Genomic DNA, 20,599 nt, shown 5'->3' on the forward strand with positions numbered 1-20,599 from the left:
ACTACCAACCAACACTTGGGATACAAAATAGCTTTCTTGTTATGTTATTATTTCACCCTGTTATCCAAACTGTTGCCCCAAATACTCGTAAACAACCACATCTAGTTTTCTTCTATTAGAGAGGCAAATACTGCAGTATACAAGAATCTTATGGATAAATATGGCTCACATTTTTATTCCAGGTTGCGATTAGAGCCTGTTTTACTTTAATGGTCAAGGACATTAAGGTTATTAATCATCGTTATATAACACACCCAACACTTTGTTGATGTCTCAAAATAGAATTTATGTAATGGATGTTTTACATTACCATGTTCCTAAATGAGATGGAATTTATTAAACTATTAAATTTATAAGCACCTCAGAAAAATGATTTTTACAAAGAACTGTAGTCTCCAAATAACATTTTCCATTGAAATACATAGTTCTTTATAAAATAATTATTTTTATATGTAAGAAATTATATTCAGAATCATAACCAAAGTTTCAAACTGTATGATCTATTCCTGCTAAAAAACATCTTGGGTCAAAATTTCTTCATTTTCTTTTAAAAACCAAATTCTTCATTCTTGAAGGTATACTTTTTTATTTACTTACATATTTATTTATTTATTTTTAAACTTTTATTTAGCAAATACAAATTTCCGAAGTACAGCTTATGGATTACAATGGCTTTTCCCCCCCATAACTTCCCTCCCGCCCACAACTCTCCCAACTCCCACTCCCTCTTCCATTCCATTCACATCAAGATTCATTTTCAATTCTCTTTATATACAGAAGATCAGTTTAGTATATATTAAGTAAAGATTTCAACAGTTGCACCCACACAGAACATAAAGTGTAAAATACTGTTTGAGTACTAGTTATAGCATTAATTCACATTGCACAACACATTAAGGACAGAGATCCTACATGAGGAGTAAGTGCACAGTGACTCCTGTTGTTGACTTAACAAATTGACACTCTTGATTATGATGTCAGTAATCTCCCTAGGCTCTTGTCATGAGTTGCCAAGGCTATGGAAGCCTTTTGAGTTCGCCGACTTCGATCTTATTTAGACAAGGCCATAGTCAAAGTGGAAGTTCTCTCCTCCCTTCAGAGAAAGGTATCTCCTTCTTTGATGGCCCGTTTTTGCTACTGGGATCCCACTCACAGAGATCTTTCATTTAGGGTTTTTTTTTTTTTTTTTTTTTTTTTTGCCAGAGTGTCTTGGCTTTCCATGCCTAAAATACTCTCATGGACTCTTCAGCCAGATCTGAATGTCTTAAGGGCTGATTTATTTGAATGGCAGAGTTAAATAGAGGGCAAGACACACAGAGAGAGTGAGAGAGAAGAGAGATTGTCCATCTGCTGGTTTACTTCTCAAAGGGCTGCAACGGCTGAGGTTGGGCCAGGCTGAGGCCAGGAACCTGGAACTTCATCCAGGTCTCCTGCATGGGTGGCAGGGACCCAAGTACTTGGGCCATCTTCTACTGCTTTCCCAGATGCATTAGCAGGAGCTGGATCGGAAGTGGAGCAGCTGGGACCCTGGAGGTGGGCCTTGCAGACAGCTGCTGAACCAGCTGTGCCATAGTGTTGGTGCCAACTTTCTTTATTGTTGTTTTTGGTCCCTGAAATTGTAACTCACAGATACATTTTTTAAGGTTAATTTTTTTAAAGGCAGAGTTAGAGAGAGAGAGAGAGGGAGGGGGAGAGCCATATGGGATGTCAGCATTGCAGGCAATGGCTTTACCCACTACACCACAAGCCTCCCCCACAAAATATTTTAATTAATAATAGAGAGCACGCTGGCCGTAGTGGCCATTTAGGGGGTGGAACCAACGGAAAACAAGATCTTTCTCTCTGTCTCTTTCTCTCTCTCACTGTTTAACTCTGCCTGTCAAAAAAAAAAAATAGAGAGAGCAAATCATTTTTTCTGGTTTGCATTTTTTATTTTTGAATCAAATATGAAAACTGAAATATATATTCTAAGGATTGAGTTATTCTCATCAATTATTTTCTGATTTTTGCTATGCACACAAGTGCTTTCAAAGAAAGCCAGCCAATGAGTGGAATAATAAGGATTTTTTTGTTACTTTTACCACTAAACATATTTCAAAGTGTTTCCACATCACAGTCACCTTCTGGAGGAATGTAATACTCTTTTCTAAATTAAAATCTTTATATACAGTGATAATCTTAATTAAAAATGGCTAATAGCTTTATAAAATAGTTCACGAACTGTAAGAGTCATAATATTCATGTGAGTACAGCTGGGATAATTTACATCGCTTAAAGTTCAAATACAAGAATAGAAGTCATACCTCTAGATATTAGCCTAGACTCTTAACTCTGAACACTTCTCAATTAATTTTGTGCTGCTTTGTGATTTTCTGTACTTTCAAACCTATTAATCATAAGTTCTATAATATTCATAGTATCAAATGAAAATTTAATTGTGGGAGAAAGATCCTGAGTTCCTTTTGGGACTAAATAGTGGGGTTTATGTTGGACTAACTGCCTGAAAGACAGGACTATAGCCAAAATCTTGACCAAAAACTACTTTCAAAGAATGTAAATTATTAATATTATGAGAAACAGAAAATAAACATTGTTCTTTTGTGTAAATTGTATTTTAATATAATTTTAAACTTAGTGGAAAGTTATAAGAGCTGTATAAATAATTTGACAGAGACTGGCCAACTATATTTGGTCATATTTACTTCAATCAACCTATATCTATTTATCTCTATCTGTCTGTCTATCATCTATCTATCTTTTCTGAAACATCTCAAAGTTTGTTGCAAGCTTCTTACCACTTCACACCTAAATAGCACTGTGTATTTCCTAAGAGCAAGAATATACTCTCAGATGATGATAATACTATTATTAAAATCAAGAAAATCCATGTAGATATCCTCCTATGATCTTATACATATTCTTTTGAAATTTTTCACCAATTATCCCAGCAATTAATAATGTCATTTAAACCCATTTTCTACACCTTACAACACCCCACTTCCTGTCAAAGATCCAATCCAAGGACCAGGCTTTGCATTTAGTGGTCATATCTTATTAGCCAATCTCTCTTTTTTAAATGTTTTATTTCAGAATAGTTTCAAATTTACAGAAACAGAAGTTATGAATTCTCAAATACCTCTCACCCTTCATTTCCTATTATTGACATTTGATATTAGCATGTTTGTCACAATTAATCAACTCCATCCAACTTCCCCTATTTTTTAATTGAGAAAATATTCCCCCCACGCCATCCATCCTCTAGTAATCATCATTCTGTGTTGGATTGAAGGTTTTTTTTTTAATTTTAGCTCCCACAGATGTAGGAGAACATGCAATACTTGTCAATCTCAGTTCAGCTTATTTCACTCAACATGATGTCGTCTAGTTCCTTCACTTTGGTTGCAATTGATGGGACTTCATTCTTTTTTCCGGCTGGATGGCATTGTCTTTCCAACAGTGACATCCTCCCCACATAAACATGTCTCTTGCAAATGATCTCCTCCATCCCTCTTCAGAAGAGAGGAGGAAACACAAGAAGCACCCAGTGCTGAGCCCCACTTCCTACTTCATGGGTATGAAGTGGCCAGGATGCTATATAATCACCCCAGTCTCTAGCCATGCACAAATGGTAGAACTTTTGTTTGTCAGTGCTGTGCTGTCCTTTGCTAGCCCAAAGGAGGAAAAGCAAGGCTAACAGAAGGATTTTCCTTCAGAAGGAAGCAGCACTAACAGCACTCTGACTGAAGATAAGTGGGAAACCATCTCAATACACACATTTCAAATATTAAAGAACCCTCTTTCTTCTCTTTTGTCTCTCAGTTTTGAAGAGTTCGTCAGTGTTATATGTTCCATGACCTGAATATTTTATGAGTGAAGGCAGATTATTTTATAGAATGTACTACAACTTAAGCCTGTCTATAATTAGATAATGTTAGGTATTTGATAGAACTTCAGCATCTCACCACAATTTTTCCTGTTATCAATGATGTTCACTTTGATAAAATGATAGGTTGGTGTATATAAAGGTACCACTCTCATTTTATAATTAATATGTTTGTGATGAGTGATTTTGAGATTATATAAATCTCTCATGGTTAATTTTAAGTGTTGAACTAGATAAACTATGGTGCCCCATTGTTTGGTCAAGCACTAATCTAAATGTTCCTGTGAAGACATGTTGTGAGTGTTACTAACAATTATATTCAGTTGACACTAAGTGATGAAGTTTGCATTCAAATCTTGTGGTTGCGCCTCCTTCAATTAGCTGAAGGCCTTAAGAGCAAAACCTGAGGTTTCCCAGAGAGGAAGAATCCAGTCTCAAGACTGTGACACAGAAATCCTGCCTGGCTTCCCAGTCCGCTGCCCTATCCTACAGATTTCACTTACCAGCCTCCAGAATAACATGAACCAGTTCCTTAAAATATACAATGTGTGTGTGTGTATGTTCATGGACAGACACAATACACATATATGATATATTATAGGATATATATAGGATTTTATATATGTTATATGAATATAGATAATAGATATAATAGGATATCTATATCTATATCCATATCCATATCTATCTATATCTATATCTATATCACATTGGTTCTGTTTCTCTAGAGAACTCTTGCTGATACAATTCATTCTTTAAAATATGTTCATTCACTAGGTTTAACATTCATTAATGATTCTTGCCTAGATCAAGTACTGCTATGATAGTTGCTAAATTATAATTTCTTATCATCATCTCTACATGTATTAGTTGGAATTCTAAGGAAAATTTTTCTTTCTTTCTTCATTTGCTATTTGTAATTTATATTACTGGTTTTTACCCACAGTTCCTTTCCCCAGGCATGCCATTGAAACCCACATAGTAGATCATAAGGTCTTCCTCATTTCAGAGGGGTCCTGCCTCACACCTGCAAGTTAGGAGTGCCAGGGAATCTGAACAGACAAGACTTACTGGATTCCTCACTCAGTCTATTAGCACTAGATCATACACTGTTAGTCCAGTCACACTTTGATGTGATTCTCCATGCCAATGCAATTATGTCTCCATAAAAAACCCAATACGGTAGAGTTCAGAGAACTTCTGGACTTGTGGAAGCTTGAAGGAAGATAAATGAGGACTCGTCCATATGCCAGGAGGACGGTGCATTCCAACTTCAAGGAATGGCAGTTCCTGCAATCCCGAATGGGACAAATCTTACCTTGTATTTCTCTTTATCTATGTGCTTACCTGTAACCTTTAAAATACCCTTTGTAATAACCAATAAATGTAAATTTGGTGATTTCCTGAGTTCAGTGAACCACACCAAGTCATTAATCAAACTTGAGGTGGGAGCTAGCTAGTGGGAACACCAATCTGTGGGTAGTTGGTCAGAAGTAATGGGGAAGAGGCATACAATGGGATCTGAAGTGGGCTGTCATCATGACTGACCCCTTAGCTTATGGGATCTGACACTGAATTGGATTAGAGCACCCCTAGCAGGTGTCCATGGATACAGAACTGATTGCTTGCTTCCTGGTTGGGTGAAATCCCTACAACTTTTGAGATCACAGAATTATTTTGTGTTGCTCATGGTGTGAGAGCAGAGGAAGAATGGTTGATGTTTCCCACACACTCTTTCCCCTCACATTCATATATGACATCATATAGATGCTCTTTGATTGAAGTTTCAAAATGTTTTCTAGTATTTTAATAAAATCACAGCTGTTGTTTTCTCTTATATTTTATTGTTTCCTCATCTGTTAAATAAGCCGAGAAAACATGGTTGTGGTTAATAGGTTCATTGTTTAGTTAATTTTTAATCCATACATAAAATATAAGTGAACATATTTTGTCCTCTTCTAAATTCTATATCTAAAACTTCATTTTATTGCATTTAAAATTTTTTAAATATATTTTTTGAGAGTTAAGGAGTCAGAGAGAGAGAGAGAGATAAAATGCTCCCATGCTTCCATCCAGTAGTTTACTACCCAAATGTTCACAATTGCCAATGATCAGGATTGAACTTGAGAACTGGGAAGTCAATCTGGGTTTCCAATGTCACCACTTTTTCCCAGCATCTGCATTAGCGGGAAACCAGAGTTTGGGGTCAATTATGCTCTTATGCATGTAGGCACTCCAATATGGAATGTATGCCAGGAGCATACATTAAAGATTTATTTATTTATTTGAAAATCAGAGTTACACAGAAAGAAGCGGGGGAGGGAGAGATAGAGAGAGAGAGAGAGAAAGAGAGAGAGAGGTCTTCCATCTGCTGGTTCACTCCCCGTTGGCCGCAACTGCCAGAGCTGCACGAATCCGAAGCCAGGAGCCAGGAGCTTCTTCCAGGCCTCCCACGTGGGTGCAGGGACCTAAGGACTTGGGCCATCTTCTACTGCTTTCCCAGGCCATGGCAGAGAGCTGGATGGGAAGTGGAGCAGCCGGGACTGGACTTGATGCCCATTTGGGATGCCAGTACTACAGGCGGCGGCTTTACCCTCTATGCCATAGTGCCAGCCCAGTGTACACATATTAACCAGTGTCTGAACTGCTGCTCAATACCTGCTCCAAACTCTACAAATTTTATTCTTGTTTTCAGATTCATCAATTCCTTCTTCATTCTTCCATATTGAGAGGTCCTGGGGCAACTGGCTGTATGTCCAATGAAATATCATTTTCACTTATGGCTGTCAGATGGATTCTGTATTCTTTAATCTGTTTAAATTGCACTAATTAAGTTTTAAAATTTTTACCAAAAATTCTTATTTATCTCCAATTTCTAATTTCAAGTATTTTCCACTTAAAAGTCTTAAAATTTCTTAGAAGTTTCATTCTAATAGAAGTTCTTAGCTACTGCTTTTCCCCATTAGATATTATTTGTTAGCACAGCAATGATTCCAAAGGGAACGCCTTATTTATATCAATAGCATAACCAGTGCAAAATATGCTGATCTCTCAAGTAGTTATTAATTAAAATATTAATTTGGTATTTATTCATATATTTTATTATAAGCACAATCATTGTACTCAGATTTAATATTTAATACTTAATATCCAATGATCAAACTCTTTTAAGTTGTCTATGACTAAAAATAGGCAATGATATATTTTAAACTTAGCAATAAATGATGTAAATGCCATGCTGACTTTTCTGCTTATATATTTCATGAGGTTTTTTTCTATGTATCCTTTTTGAAAAGCTTTCATAGTAATATAGGAATTACAAAGACATGGCTGGAGAATATTTTTCATTGTGACATCAATTATTCTATTCACGTAAAATGCTTACTTTGCTTCCAATATTTTTGCATTTCTCTGCTAAGCATGGTATGCGTAGGCACCTTCCCAGTATCTAGTCTGTCTTCCCAATGGTGTAAGATTTGTGTGTGTGTCTATTTGTATATATATGGTGTCAGAGAAAGTAAAGCTTTAAGTAAGGAGTATGTGATTAAGGCTCTCAAATTAATTGATTCCATCTCTCTGGATACAATGTATGATTCAACAGGTGGACATGTGGCATCAGCCAATGCAAAGAAAGCAAATCTTGAGGCATTTCTTGGGAATGCTGAGACCTATATAGTTTCCTCTAGATTGCAAATGTATTCCAGGAAACATGTTTTCTAGGAATCTGCTTCTAGTCATCATGGTATTACAAGAGGAGTCATCTTTAAAATGGAACTCAGTTCTGAAGAAGGCAGGCTGGGAAGACAAAGTAACTGTACCCTTGGTGATGGGCTTGCACAGGTGGCTCAAGCCCCACCCAAGCAGAGCCCACCTTTGGGTTTTTTAGTTATGAGACAATACACTCAACTTAATTTTTCAGCCACTCGAAGTTGGATTTTTGATCTCTTGAAAGCAAAGTATTCCGGCTGCCAGGAGCCTGTGTGCTGTTCCTAGGTTACGTCCTGCGTATGGAGTGGCCCTGCAGCAGCTGATGCTTTTTGCTTCCTTCAGAATATTGTTTCCATCTAGATATGAGTTTACAATTCATTTGATTTTCCTTTTGCTAATTTATCTGGAAGTTGTCTTAGAATTCTCAAAAAAAGCTTAGCATTGTTTATACTTTTTAAAATTTAAATCATGTAAAAATGCTTAAAAAGGCATAAAATTCTTATGCTGATTTTTTTTTTGACAGGCAGAGTTAGACAGTGAGAGAGAGAGACAGAGACAGAGAAAGGTCTTCCTTCCATTGGTTCACCCCCAAAATGGCTGCTACGGCCAGTGCGCTGCGCTGATCCGAAGCCAGGAGCCAGGTGCTTCCTCCTGGTCTCCCATGCTGGTGCAGGACCCAAGTACTTGGGCCATCCTCCACTGCCTTCCTGGGCCACAGCAGAGAGCTGGGATGGAAGAGGAGCAACCGGGACTAGAACCCGGAGTACTGGTGCCGCAGGCAGAGGATTAGCCTAGTGAGCTGTGGTGCCGGCCCTTATGGCGAATTTTATGCACTTTTGTAAATTCAAAATAGTTGGAGGTGTTTAACATAGGAATGTGTAAAATTCTAAGCTTAATTGTAGAAGATTCAATAAGCATTGGAAATGTGCCCATTATTCTGTTATATACTTACCAGTTACTTGATAAATTAATACATTTGTTTTTACCATGATCACTATGTTTAGCAGTAAACTGGCTGAAGTGATCTCATAAAACCATACCCAGTGACTCCTGTTGTTGACTTAACAAATTGACACTCTTGTTTATGGCCTCAGTAATCACCCTAGGCTCTTGTCATGAGCTGCCAAGGCTATCCTCACGTAGGATCTCTGTTCTTAGTGTGCTGTACATTGTGATTTAATGCTATAACTAGTACTCAAACAGTATTTTTCACTTTATGTTTCTGTGTGGGAGCAAACTGTTGAAATCTTTACTTAATGTATGCTAAACTGATCTTCTGTATATAAAGAGAATTGAAAATGAATCTTGATGTGAATGGAAGGGGAGAGGGAGTGGGAAAGGGGAGGGTTGCGGGTGGGAGGGACGTTATGGGGGGAAGCCATTCTAATCCATAAGCTGTACTTTGGAAATTTATATTCATTAAATAAAAGTTAAAAAAATATAAAATATATATATGAATATATATTCATACCCAGATGAAACTGACAAAACATTTTACATATATAATATGATTTAAATGTTTATCTATAAGGTAATCCAAGAGTTGGAATTTTTAATACTAATATTCTTTAAAAGTCAAGATTGATTTGATCTATTTTTCTTTTTTTTTAAGATTTATTTATTTGAAAGGCAGAGTTAGAGAGAGACAGAGACAGAGAGAGAGAGAGAGAGACAAAGATCTTCCATTTGCTGGTTCACTCCCCAAATAACCACAGCAACCAGAGATGGGCTGATCTGAAGCTAGGAGCCAGGAGCTTCCTCGAGGTCTTCCACATGGATACAGGGGCCCACGGACTTCAGCTGTCTTCTGCTGCTTTCCCAGGCACATTGACAGGGAGCTGAATCACAAGTGGAGCAGCTAAGACTCAAGCTGGCACTCATATGGGATGCTGGCACTGTAGATGGCAGTTTTGCCCACTATGCCACGTGCTGGCTTCTGATGTATTTTTCTTTATTGGTAAATTTTGGTGCTGATGGCTTTAACATGAAATTTTGCTATCTATACCTATAGTGAAATTTTGTTATCTATAAAGACTGTACATTGATTAGGCATTTGGTGAAATATTTCATTATTTTATACATCAGTATCGTTGATTAATATGGCAGCCAAACTCAGCCAAACTCAGCAGAATAGGTTTTGACATTATTTTCATATGAATCAATGTTTTTGGTAAAGAAATCCTAGTGAACCAATGTTAAAACACTAAATGACTGAAAACAGAATGTATGGGTACACTTCAAAAAAAAGTTCATGGGAAGTGTGTTATGATGAAACTGTGTAAATTTAAAAATGTGTTGCACCAAATAAATTTAATTTTACCTTTAATTCCATTTTCCAAAATTTTTCTTGTATAGAGCAGGTCATGTAAAGGTATGTGCCATTATCAACAAGTAAGTTTCTTTTGGTTGTTGACAGAACATCAAGCTGCTAAAGATCAGGAATGGTCTTTTATGTTGAACTATGTAAAAGTTTTGATTGTATAAATTATGAAAGTATTGAAATATGTGCTAATGCCTTGGTCACACCAACCCCTCTGCTGTACCACCAGATCTTCTGGAACACTTTTCCAATACTTCAATCTGGGTTCATTTTAACTGATCACTGCCCATGCTGTGCTAGCTAGTTACCAACTATTTTTCTCTCTCTCCACTACAGTTTGAATATGATTTGGCTCTGAAACTCAAAACAGGACTATAAGCCTCAAAGTCATAAATTAATAGTACCAAGAGTGTGAAAACTTAATCTGATTCTGGTGTTTAGGAGGTGGAACCCACGTGGGAGGTACTTAGGTCTTGTGGGGCATGTCCTTGTAAGGTAATTCTCATGAGAGCTGAGTTAGGTTCAACCTTTTTGCTCTCCGGAACACCATGTGCTCCTTCCACATGTGCACTGCCATTGCCATCTGCTTTATAGAGGCCAAACCAATGGACTACGAACCTCTGTGAGTCAAAATAACCCCCTTTCCTTTATAAAATTGGGCTGTGTCAGGTATTTCATTATAATGACAGAAAATTGATTAGTGTATATCCCTAGGTCAAAGTACTTTATAGGTTGGTATACTCTACCCTAAGTTATTGAAACAAATTTCAGACTGTAAATAAGCAGGAAACACTTTATTTTCAGGTTTATACTGAATTCTTGTCCTTTATAAAAACTTTTTATTTATTTTAGAGTTAGAGAGAGAGAGCGAATATGAGAGTGCTCCCTTTTGCTGGCTCACTCCCAAATTCTTGCCAGGACTAAGCTGGTTGAGGCTGAGAACCAGCAACTCAAACCCGATTTCCCATGTGGATGTCAGGGACCCAAGTGCTTGATCCATTACCTACTGCTTCCCAGGTCCACCCTAGCAGGAAGGTGGAATCAGGATCACGAGCTGGGCAGTTGGCAGCTGGCCAGGCACTTGAATATGGGATGCGGTCTCTTAACTGGTGTCTTAACAACCAGGCCAAACCCCTGCCCATGATCTTGAACTTTTGAAAGTTCCCCCACATTACTGATGGAAAAACAGTTCCTCTGGAAAGGTTTAGAGAAACGGAGGTGAAGCCACTCTCCCTGCCCCCAACAATGCTCCTTTCATTCTCTGTAATCAGGAGGAGGAGAAGGAGTCCCCACACATTCTGACACCCCTCTCACCATCAGCTAAGATAACTCCCTTGAGATTGCAGTTGAGCAATCCTGCCCTTGACAGGAACCCTTACCGATTCCTACTTTGGAAAGAACTCTGCTGCAGCTGCCTTTGCAATGACATCACCAGCTTCTCAGTAGGAGCTCCTGACACGCCTTCCACGTGAATGCCCCAGTGAATAAAAAGTTCAACCCTTCCATCTGACACTGCCCACAACCCTCAAAACTCCTTTAAAACTCCTCTGCTTCTTCCCACTCCCTCCTGGCTCACCACTACCTAACTATCCCCCACCAGCCACTGCGATTCTGTGAGATAGCAAAAGGTAAACAAATAGGAAAAAGACATGAGGGAAAAGTGGGGAAGATGTGCCTCATGTTTGGGAGACTATCTCACTGATTTTGCAAATTACTGAAATTGAATACATGTTGGCGTATGTAAAAGCCCACCCTCATCATCTCATCTGACTCAAATTCCCTTGTACATTCCTGCATCCTAATTCCTTTTAAACATTTTTTTTTTTATTTACTTGAGAGGCCAGGAGACCTAGACACAGGCAGAGACAGATGAAGAGTTTCCATCCTCAGGTTCGCACCACAAATGCCCAAATTAGCGAGCGTGGTCAGGCTGAAGTTGGGAACTGGGAACTCAGTCCAGCTCTCGCACATGGAAGGCGAGGACCCACCTGCATGAGCCATCCTCAACTGCCTCCCAGGGCGCACATTAGGAGGAAGCTGGAATTAGGAGCAGAGCTGGGACTCAGACCCCAGTACTCTCATACAGAGAGTAAGCATCCCACCCACTAGACCAAATGCTTGCCCTTGTTCCAGGCCCCATAACACTGACACCTTTTAGTTATTACCACATATAGAAAAACCTTTACCTAATTTGAAAATTTCATGTTTTTAAGAAAATCATATATTTTTTTCAAAATAATGAAAGAATGAATCCCCATATTCTCAAGGTTGGTTATGGCATGACTATAGGATGTAGAATATAATACTATAATATTTTATTGAGATAAATAGTCAAATCAGTTGCCAATCTGTAAACTACACAAAGCCTTTTTGCAAATATAGGTAGTTTATAACTTGTGTGGGTTGATGGAGGAAAATGATGGCAGAAAATGAACCTGAATAGTTCAGTCGAATGAATGAATCACACAGATATCAATGCAGGGTTCACTCTGAGTGATAACTATGGGAGTGCCTTCTGTGATCATCGAGGTTTGCAGTGCTGTCACTAATATTAGCAACAGAGACTACAAATCATCTACTAAGAATGTCTGGGCTAACGTCCATTTCTGAGTAGAGAAGTCAGAGAGGAGACTATGGATTTGGAAGAACAGGATTATTGCTAAAAGGGGTCAGAATATATTTCAGAGAGGAAAAGAGAACAATAAGGAAAGAGAGAGAGATGTTGTTTGAGAAAGACTATTTGGAAAAGTAGGCATAGGCGATTGGGATGAGCGGCACTGAAATTGTGAAATCTGTTGAGTTAGCATATCTGAGCAGAGTGAGGTAACAGGTTAGCATTCGGTAGGCCTGAGATCCCAAAACAGTAGCAGCTAATCCCCATTCAATCCACCTGAAATTTCATCCCTGCTTAATCCACAATCTATTCTCAAAGACTTTCATCAACATTTGACGTAGGAATCTATAAATTATCCCCAGGTATTTGAATCTGTAAAAGATTTACTGATTTTTAAAGATAACTCTTTAAATTGCAGTTCAAATCAGTAGCCCTGATGTAGAGCATAGTGTGCTATGCTCCAAAGATAATGTTCAAAAGTTCGTTTGAGGAACAGCATTATTATTTTTAATATACTCATGAAAGAAGAAATGATTGTCAATTTATATCTTATTGATGTAGCACAACCAAGTTGACATGTTTTTTGAAAAATCACATTGTCTGAAGCAGAGTTTTTTTTTTTTTTTTTTTTTTTTGGACAGGCAGAGTGGACAGTGAGAGAGAGATACAGAGAGAAAGGTCTTCCTTTGCTGTTGATTCACCCTCCAATGGCCACCGTGGCTGGCATGCTGCGGCCGGTGCACCGCGCTGATCTGAAGCCAGGAGCCAGGTGCTTCTCCTGGTCTCCCATGGGGTGCAGGGCCCAAGCACTTGGGCCATCCTCCACTGCACTCCCTGGCCATAGCAGAGAGCTGGCCTGGAATAGGGGCAACTGGGACAGAATCCGGCGCCCCGACGGGGACTAGAACCCGGGGTGCCAGCGCCACAGGCAGAGGATTAGCCTATTGAGCTGCAGCGCTGGCCCGAAGCAGAGCTATTTATGTATGCTCATGTGTGTACGTATGTATGTGTTACGTGTAGTTTTTCAAGATTTTAGGAAAAATGTGTTATCTTAATTATACTTATTGGCACACAAAATAAATTATTATTTCTAAGTATATAAGATAAAGTTCTATAATTTAAATGTATTGGGTTTACCTTTGATTAAATAATGAACTTCAGGATACTATTTCAAAAATAGTATTTGAAGCTAGGGACAAAATGACCAGATGGTGAAAACATACTGTTGATTTACGACTAGATTACACAAAAATCATCACTGTTGGCAATCCATAGGGATCTTAATTCAATAATTGTTAATAAATTCCTCTTGGACAGCAAATGGCTATGATTATTTAAGAGGGTACTTCAAAGAATTCATGGAAAGTAAAATTGAAATAAAAATTTATTTTTGGTACAAAAATTGAAATCCAAGCATATAAGGGGGTCTTCAAAAGTTCATGGAAATGCATATTATGAAAAATTTGCACTTCAAATTTTTACTCCAAAGTAAACTTATCTCTTAATTTCATTTTCCATATACTTATTGAAGCTGACTCATATTTTGTTAGAAATGAAAACATGGACAAAGAAGTTCTTGTCAAAAAAAATGACCTAAATGAAAGATCTTTGTGAGTGAAATCCCAGTGGAAAAAATGGGCCATCAAAGAAGTAGGTACCTTTCTCTGAAGGGAGGAGAGAACTTCCACTTTGACTATGACCTTATCTAAATAAGATCAGAGTTGGTGAACTCAAGAGGCTTCCATAGCCTTGGCAGCTCATGACAAGAGCCTAGGGTGATTACTGATGCCATAAACAAGAGTGTCGATTTGCTAAGTCAACAACAGGAGTCACTGTGCACTTAATCCTCATGTAGGATCTCTGACCTTAATGCGTTATACTAAGCAAATTAACGGTAAAACTACTACTCAAACAGTACTCTATACTTTGTGTGTCTGTATGGGTGCAAACTGTCGAAATCTTTACTTAACATATACTAAGTTGATCTTCTGGATATAAATATGATTGAAAATGAATCTTGCTGAAGAATGGGATAGAAGAGGGATTGGGAAATGGGATGGTTGCGGGTGGAGGGAGGTTATGGTGGGAAAAGCCACTATAACTCAAAAGTTGTACTTTGGAAATTTATATTTATTAAATAAAAGATGAAAAAAAAAAGAAATCCTAGTCAGTGATTTGTTTTTGAATACATTATGCCATCAGACAAGAATCAAACACAAACTTCTCAGTATGAGATTTTACCAAGTATTGTAAATGTTTCAGTCTTACTACTTGCTGGGGACTAGAGGTGGTTTGTTTCCCAAGATCCCTGTGTTAAAAGCTTGGTCCTCACTTCATTGTAGTGATATTCACAGGATGGAATCTTTAAGAGGTGTGGCCTCGCGAGAGGTTCTTGTGTGATTGAGGGCATGCACTTGGAAATGATGGTGGGACCCCAGTCTCTCCCTGGCTTCCTTTTTCAAGGAGTGATCTCTGACACACACACTCACACACACACACACACACACACACTCCCACCATCACTATCTGCCTTGAGTTGAGAGAGTCACGGGGACTCTCATAAGAGACTTCATCATGTTGTTGACATTGGCCTCCCAAACTGTAAGGTAAATAAATCTGCTTTCTTTATAAAGTTAGCCAGATTTACATATTTTGCTACCTTAATGAAAAACAGAATAATATGCTACATAATCCCATCCAGGGAGCTATACCAAAAAACCACAAATTAGTCAACACATAATCATGATCAATCATTTCTTTTTTTTTTTTAACTTTTATTTAATGAATATAAATTTCCAAAGTACGATTTATGGATTACAATGGCTTCCCCCCCATACCATCCCTCCCACCCACTACCCTCCCCTTTCCCACTCCCTCTCCCCTTCCATTCACATCAAGATTCATTTTCGATTATCTTAATATACAGAAGATCAGCTTAGTATACATTAAGTAAGGATTTCAACAGTTTGCTCCCACACAGAAACATAAAGTGAAAAATAATAGATGATTTTTTTAAAATGATGATGAAATCAGATCAGACCTATTGTCATGTTTAATCCCAGTGAGAGTCAAGTTGGGAGTTGATAATTTTTTTTTTTTTTTTTTTTTACAGAGGATCAGTTTAGTATACATTAAGTAAAGATTTCAACAGCTTGCACCCCCATAGAAACACAAAGTGAAATATATTGTTTGAGTACTCATTATAGCATTAAATCTCAATACACAGCACATTAAGGACAGAGATCCTACATGAGGAGTAAGTGCACAGTGACTCCTGTTGTTGACTTTACCAATTGACACTCCTGTCTATGGCATCAGTAGTCTCCCTATGCTCCAGTCATGAGTTTCCAAGGCTATGGAAGCCCTCTGAGTTCTCCGACTCTTATCTTGTTTAGACAAGGTCATAGTCAAAGTGGAGGTTCTCTCCTCCCTTCAGAGAAAGGTACCTCCTTCTTTGAAGACCTGTTCTTTCCACTGGGATCTCACTCGCAGAGATCTTTTGCCAGAGTGTCTTGGCTTTCCATGCCTGAAATACTCTCATGGGCTTTTCAGCCAGATCCAAATGCCTTTAGGGCTGATTCTGAGGCCAGAGTGCTACTTAGGACATCTGCCATTCTATGAGTCTGCTGAGTATCTCACTTCCCATGTTGGATCACTCTCCCCTTTATTTATTCCATCGGTTAGTGTTAGCAGGTACTAGACTTGTTTATGTGCTCCCTTTGACTCTTAGTCCTTTCATTATGATGATCAATCATTTCTCAGTTAAGCAATACTGATTATCTGTTCAGATTTGCATGTTTTTTTTTTTTAATTTTAGAGAATAAGCTTTAATGGGTTTTTGGAACAAGAAGAAACTGTAGCACGTTCTCCTACTCTTGAGAGACACTTTTTAAGTTACTCGGCTATGAAGAATATTTTGGGTGAAATAAGGCCTTTCCTTTTTAAAAAAAATTATTTTAGTCACATGAAAGAGTTACAGAGAAAAAGAGAGATGGAGAAAGAGAGAGAGAGAGAGGGAGGGGGGAGAGAGAGAGAGAGAGAGAGAGAGAGAATCTTCCATATCCTGGTTTACTCCTCAAATGGCTGCAGTGGCCAGGGCTGTGCCAGGCAGATGCCAGGAGCTTGTAGCTTCCTCTGGTTCTCCCACATGTGTCCACGGGCCCAAGGACTTGAGCCATCTTCTTCTGCTTTCATAAGTGCAATAACAGGAAGCTGGGTCAGAAGTGGAGCAGCCGGGTCTTGAACTGGTCCCCATATGGAATGCTGGTGTCCCAGGCAGGGACTTTACCCGCTACGCCACTGTACTGGCTTCTCCATTTGCTTTCTTATTCCATTTGTTGTAGTATAGGATTCATTGCAAAAATATAGGGCTAGGAATGATTTTTCTAATTCAAAATAAGATGATTAATCATAAATAGTATTTTATAATTTGTAGATAACTTATATATCTTGCTGTCTTAGCTCATATCTCTTCTTTGAAACTGAAGTAATTGTGGGCATAGCTTCCAGGTATCATGTCTCCCACTATTAGATAATTTGACTTGCCTAAGATTACTTTCTACTTTTATTTTCATGGATGGGCATAGTAAAAACCTTATTTTCAAAATTGTCATAAAATTTACAAAATACTCATTATCATGTTAAAATAGTAATTTATTTTTAAAAACCTTAAATTCATTTTAAAATCCTATTGAAAAATTTAATATATTGATAAAATTAAAAATTATTTGAATGATTATGTGACAAATGAGTTAAGGAAATAAAAATAAATTAAAAAGGGGCTGGCCTTGTGGCATAGTGAGAAAAGCTACCACCTGTGATGCTGGCATCCCACGTGAGTGCCACTTCCCATCATCACTGCTCCACTTCCAATCCAGTATCTTACTAATGATTCCGGGAAAGCAGCAGCAGATGGCCCAAGTACTTGGACTCCTGTCATCCATATGTGAAACTGGATGGAGTTCCAGGCTCCTGGCTTCAACCTGGCCTAGCCCAGCTGTTGTGGCTATTTGGGGAGTGAATCAGCAGATGGAAAATTGATCTTTCTCTTTCTCTTTGTAATTTTACACTTAAATAAATAAACAAATCTTAAAAAAAAAAAAAAAAAACAGGATCACTAGCCATCGGGGAAAGGAGAATAAAAACCACAATGAGTTTTCAACTCGCCCCAGTTAGAATGGCTATCATCAAAAATCAAAATATAGCGAATGCTCATGAGGATGTCAGGGTAAAGGTACCCTAACACACTGTGGAAATGTAAACTGATAGAACCACCATTGAAGACAGGATGGAGATTCCTCAGAAGTCTGAAAGTAGATCTCCCTCAGGACTCAGTCATCCCACTCCTGGCAATATAACCAGAGGAAACAAAATCAGGATATGAAATGGTTATCTATACCCCATCCATATTTATAGCAGCTGAATTCACAATAGGTAAGGCATGGAATCAACCCAAATGTTTACCAACTGATGACCGGATAAAGAAACTGTGGTGAGTACACATGATGGAATACTACTCAGTCAAAAAAAGAATGGAATTCTAACTTTTGCAAGATCATGGATGCAACTGGAGACTACTATACTTAGTGAAATAAGCCAGACTCAAAAATACAAACATCAAATGTTTTCTCTGATTTGTGGTAGCTGTTACACAGAGTACAAAAGAAAAGCCCTTAGTGTATATGAGTGAAATTGACATCTTGTGATTTGAGTATTGTTTATTGCCCTCCTCTATATTCATGTGGAACAGTTGTCTTTCTACTTTTTATTTGTTTAACTTTTTGTTTCGTGGAGCAGTAAACCTGTGATTTTATAGTAGATTGAATATATGTTACCACAAAAACTAAAAGAAAAAAAAGAAATGAAGGAGGAGGGGGGAAGGAAATATCATTTTATTCTTAGAATTGAATTTGTGAAATTCATAAAAACTGTTCTCTTTTTATTAATAAGAAGCATTTAAAAGAATATATAAATTAAGATACTCAATTATGATAATGAGGACCAACACTGCATTTTACTTATGCATAGCTTTAATGTTATTGTGAGTAGTTAGAAGCATTAATATGCAGTTCGGAAGGGCCCTTGTGGGAATAAGGAACCCGGTGTTTGTATGAAACCTGCCATCCATTGATTAGACAGAAGACATCGCCCCATAGTTTGGGAACACATGCCTATAGGTCACCATGTGAGAAACTTGGCTCTGGCATCACACCAGAACACACCACAAAGCAGCATGTCTTAAGTGCTTGGCAACTCAGCAGGTAGGCATCACCTGCCTTCATTGGTCAGGTAAACAATATTTCTCAACTGTCACATTTCCCAACTGGTCGACATGGTAATGTTCACTAACTGGTCGGGAACCTCAACTACTACCTGAGAGACATAGTAAAAAACAAAGCAGACCCCTGACGTACTGAAATTACGTAGAAGAATGGATCTGCACTCCCTGTATAAGCTCCCAGTACTCAGACCTCAAAGGACCCCTCCCCTGGGGACTCCTCTTAAGAAACAGTAGTCTCTGTCAGTCAAATCTGTGTTGGCTTGCTTTGCTCACTGCCCGAAACCCTCTTTGTTATCCATAACGGTAATTATTCTCTGCGAAACAAAGAACCAACTCCAAACTCTTGTAACATTATTAATCATCAGAATATATGAATTTATAAAAATTGATTTCTAAAATAATAGGTATCAGTGATATTTCTTGACTAAAAGGAAAAATAGACCCATTAGAACAGTCTGGCTCTCCCTTCCATATACAAAATCTTTCATATTCCTAGGGTTTTGCTAAAAAAGTATGAAGAGAAATTTGAGAATGTTTTCTGTTTTCCTTCTTAACATGAACCACATTTTTTAACCTGTTGCTTAAAATTTTTTCAGTCTATTTTTATTTCTTTGAGAGAGAGAAACTTTATCTGTTTATCATAAGTATACTCGTCCTTTGTCTATTTTTATTAATACTTTGACACTCTTAAAAGTTTTGCTTTAAGAGTAATATTTATTGATTTTTAAACTTAAATGTATCAGTTTGGGAAAGGGAGAAAGATGTCACAGAACTAAAGACACTTCAAAATACCATCATCCAGAGACAGTAATTTAATTTTGATGTAGTCTTCACATATTTTTCCAAGCTGAAATAATCTTGTGCAGTGTTTCATAAACTTATCCTGTTATTTAAAATATTTATAAAGTGAACATTTCCCATACATCAGGGCTTTTGATACCCAGCTACTTCTTTGGGTAATCAATTTTGGGTAATTCATTTAGTTGCTTCAAGCAATGCATTTTTATTAAATTAAAGAACATAAGATTTCATATTTGTCATAGAAATGTATGTTATTTGGGGCCGGCGCTATGGCACAGTGGGTTACAGCCTTGGCCTGAAACGCCGGCATCCCATATGGGCACCGGTTCTAGTCCTGGCTGCTCCTCTTCAGATCCAGCTCTCTGCTGTGGCCTGGGAAAGCAGTAGAAGATGGCCCGAGTCCTTGGGCTCCTGCACCCATGTGGGAGACCCAGAAGAAACTCCTGGATCCTGGCTTCGGATCGGCGTAGCTCCGGCCATTGGGGCCATCTGGGGAGTGAAACAGCAGGTGGAAGACCTTTCTCTCTGTCTCTACCTCTCTAACTCTTGTTTTTCAAATAAATAAAATAAATCTTTTAAAAAAAGAAATATAGGTTATTTTCCTTTGGATGGTTATCTTTGTTCAGCATGCTGTAAAAACATACCATGAATTGGGTGGCTTATGAAACAACATGGCCAGGGCCTGCTTTCCACCGACTCAGGAAGTGTTCTCACAGGCGTGAGGGACTAACTAGCTCTAGGGGTCATTTTTAGAAGGCGCCCCTCCCAATAATGACCTAATCGCCCTAAAAGGCCTCCGTCACTTAAGGTCATCATCTACAAGCTTAAGATTTCAGCATAAGGATTTTGAGGGGGCAGAAACAGTCTAATTACAGCAACGATCTTAATCTCTTATGTTTTAATTAAATGGATCTCTTTTTTTATAGATGTTTTGTAACCAAGAAACAGATAATGACTTCACCTGGCAAACACCTGTAGTACAGGATTAATAGG

The 20,599-nt window shown here is 38.1% G+C and overlaps 1 pseudogene; it reads left to right on the forward strand.

The window, feature by feature from the left end:
* The first annotated feature begins 3,478 nt into the window (after window positions 1-3,478).
* Window positions 3,479-3,729, forward strand: LOC108177927 (small ribosomal subunit protein eS27 pseudogene; annotated as a pseudogene).
* Window positions 3,730-20,599: the final 16,870 nt, after the last annotated feature.

Source organism: Oryctolagus cuniculus, chromosome 4 (genome assembly GCF_051225735.1).
Source record: "Oryctolagus cuniculus isolate XC-2025 breed Fujian yellow rabbit chromosome 4, ASM5122573v1, whole genome shotgun sequence".
NCBI classification, from domain to species: Eukaryota; Metazoa; Chordata; class Mammalia; order Lagomorpha; family Leporidae; genus Oryctolagus; species Oryctolagus cuniculus.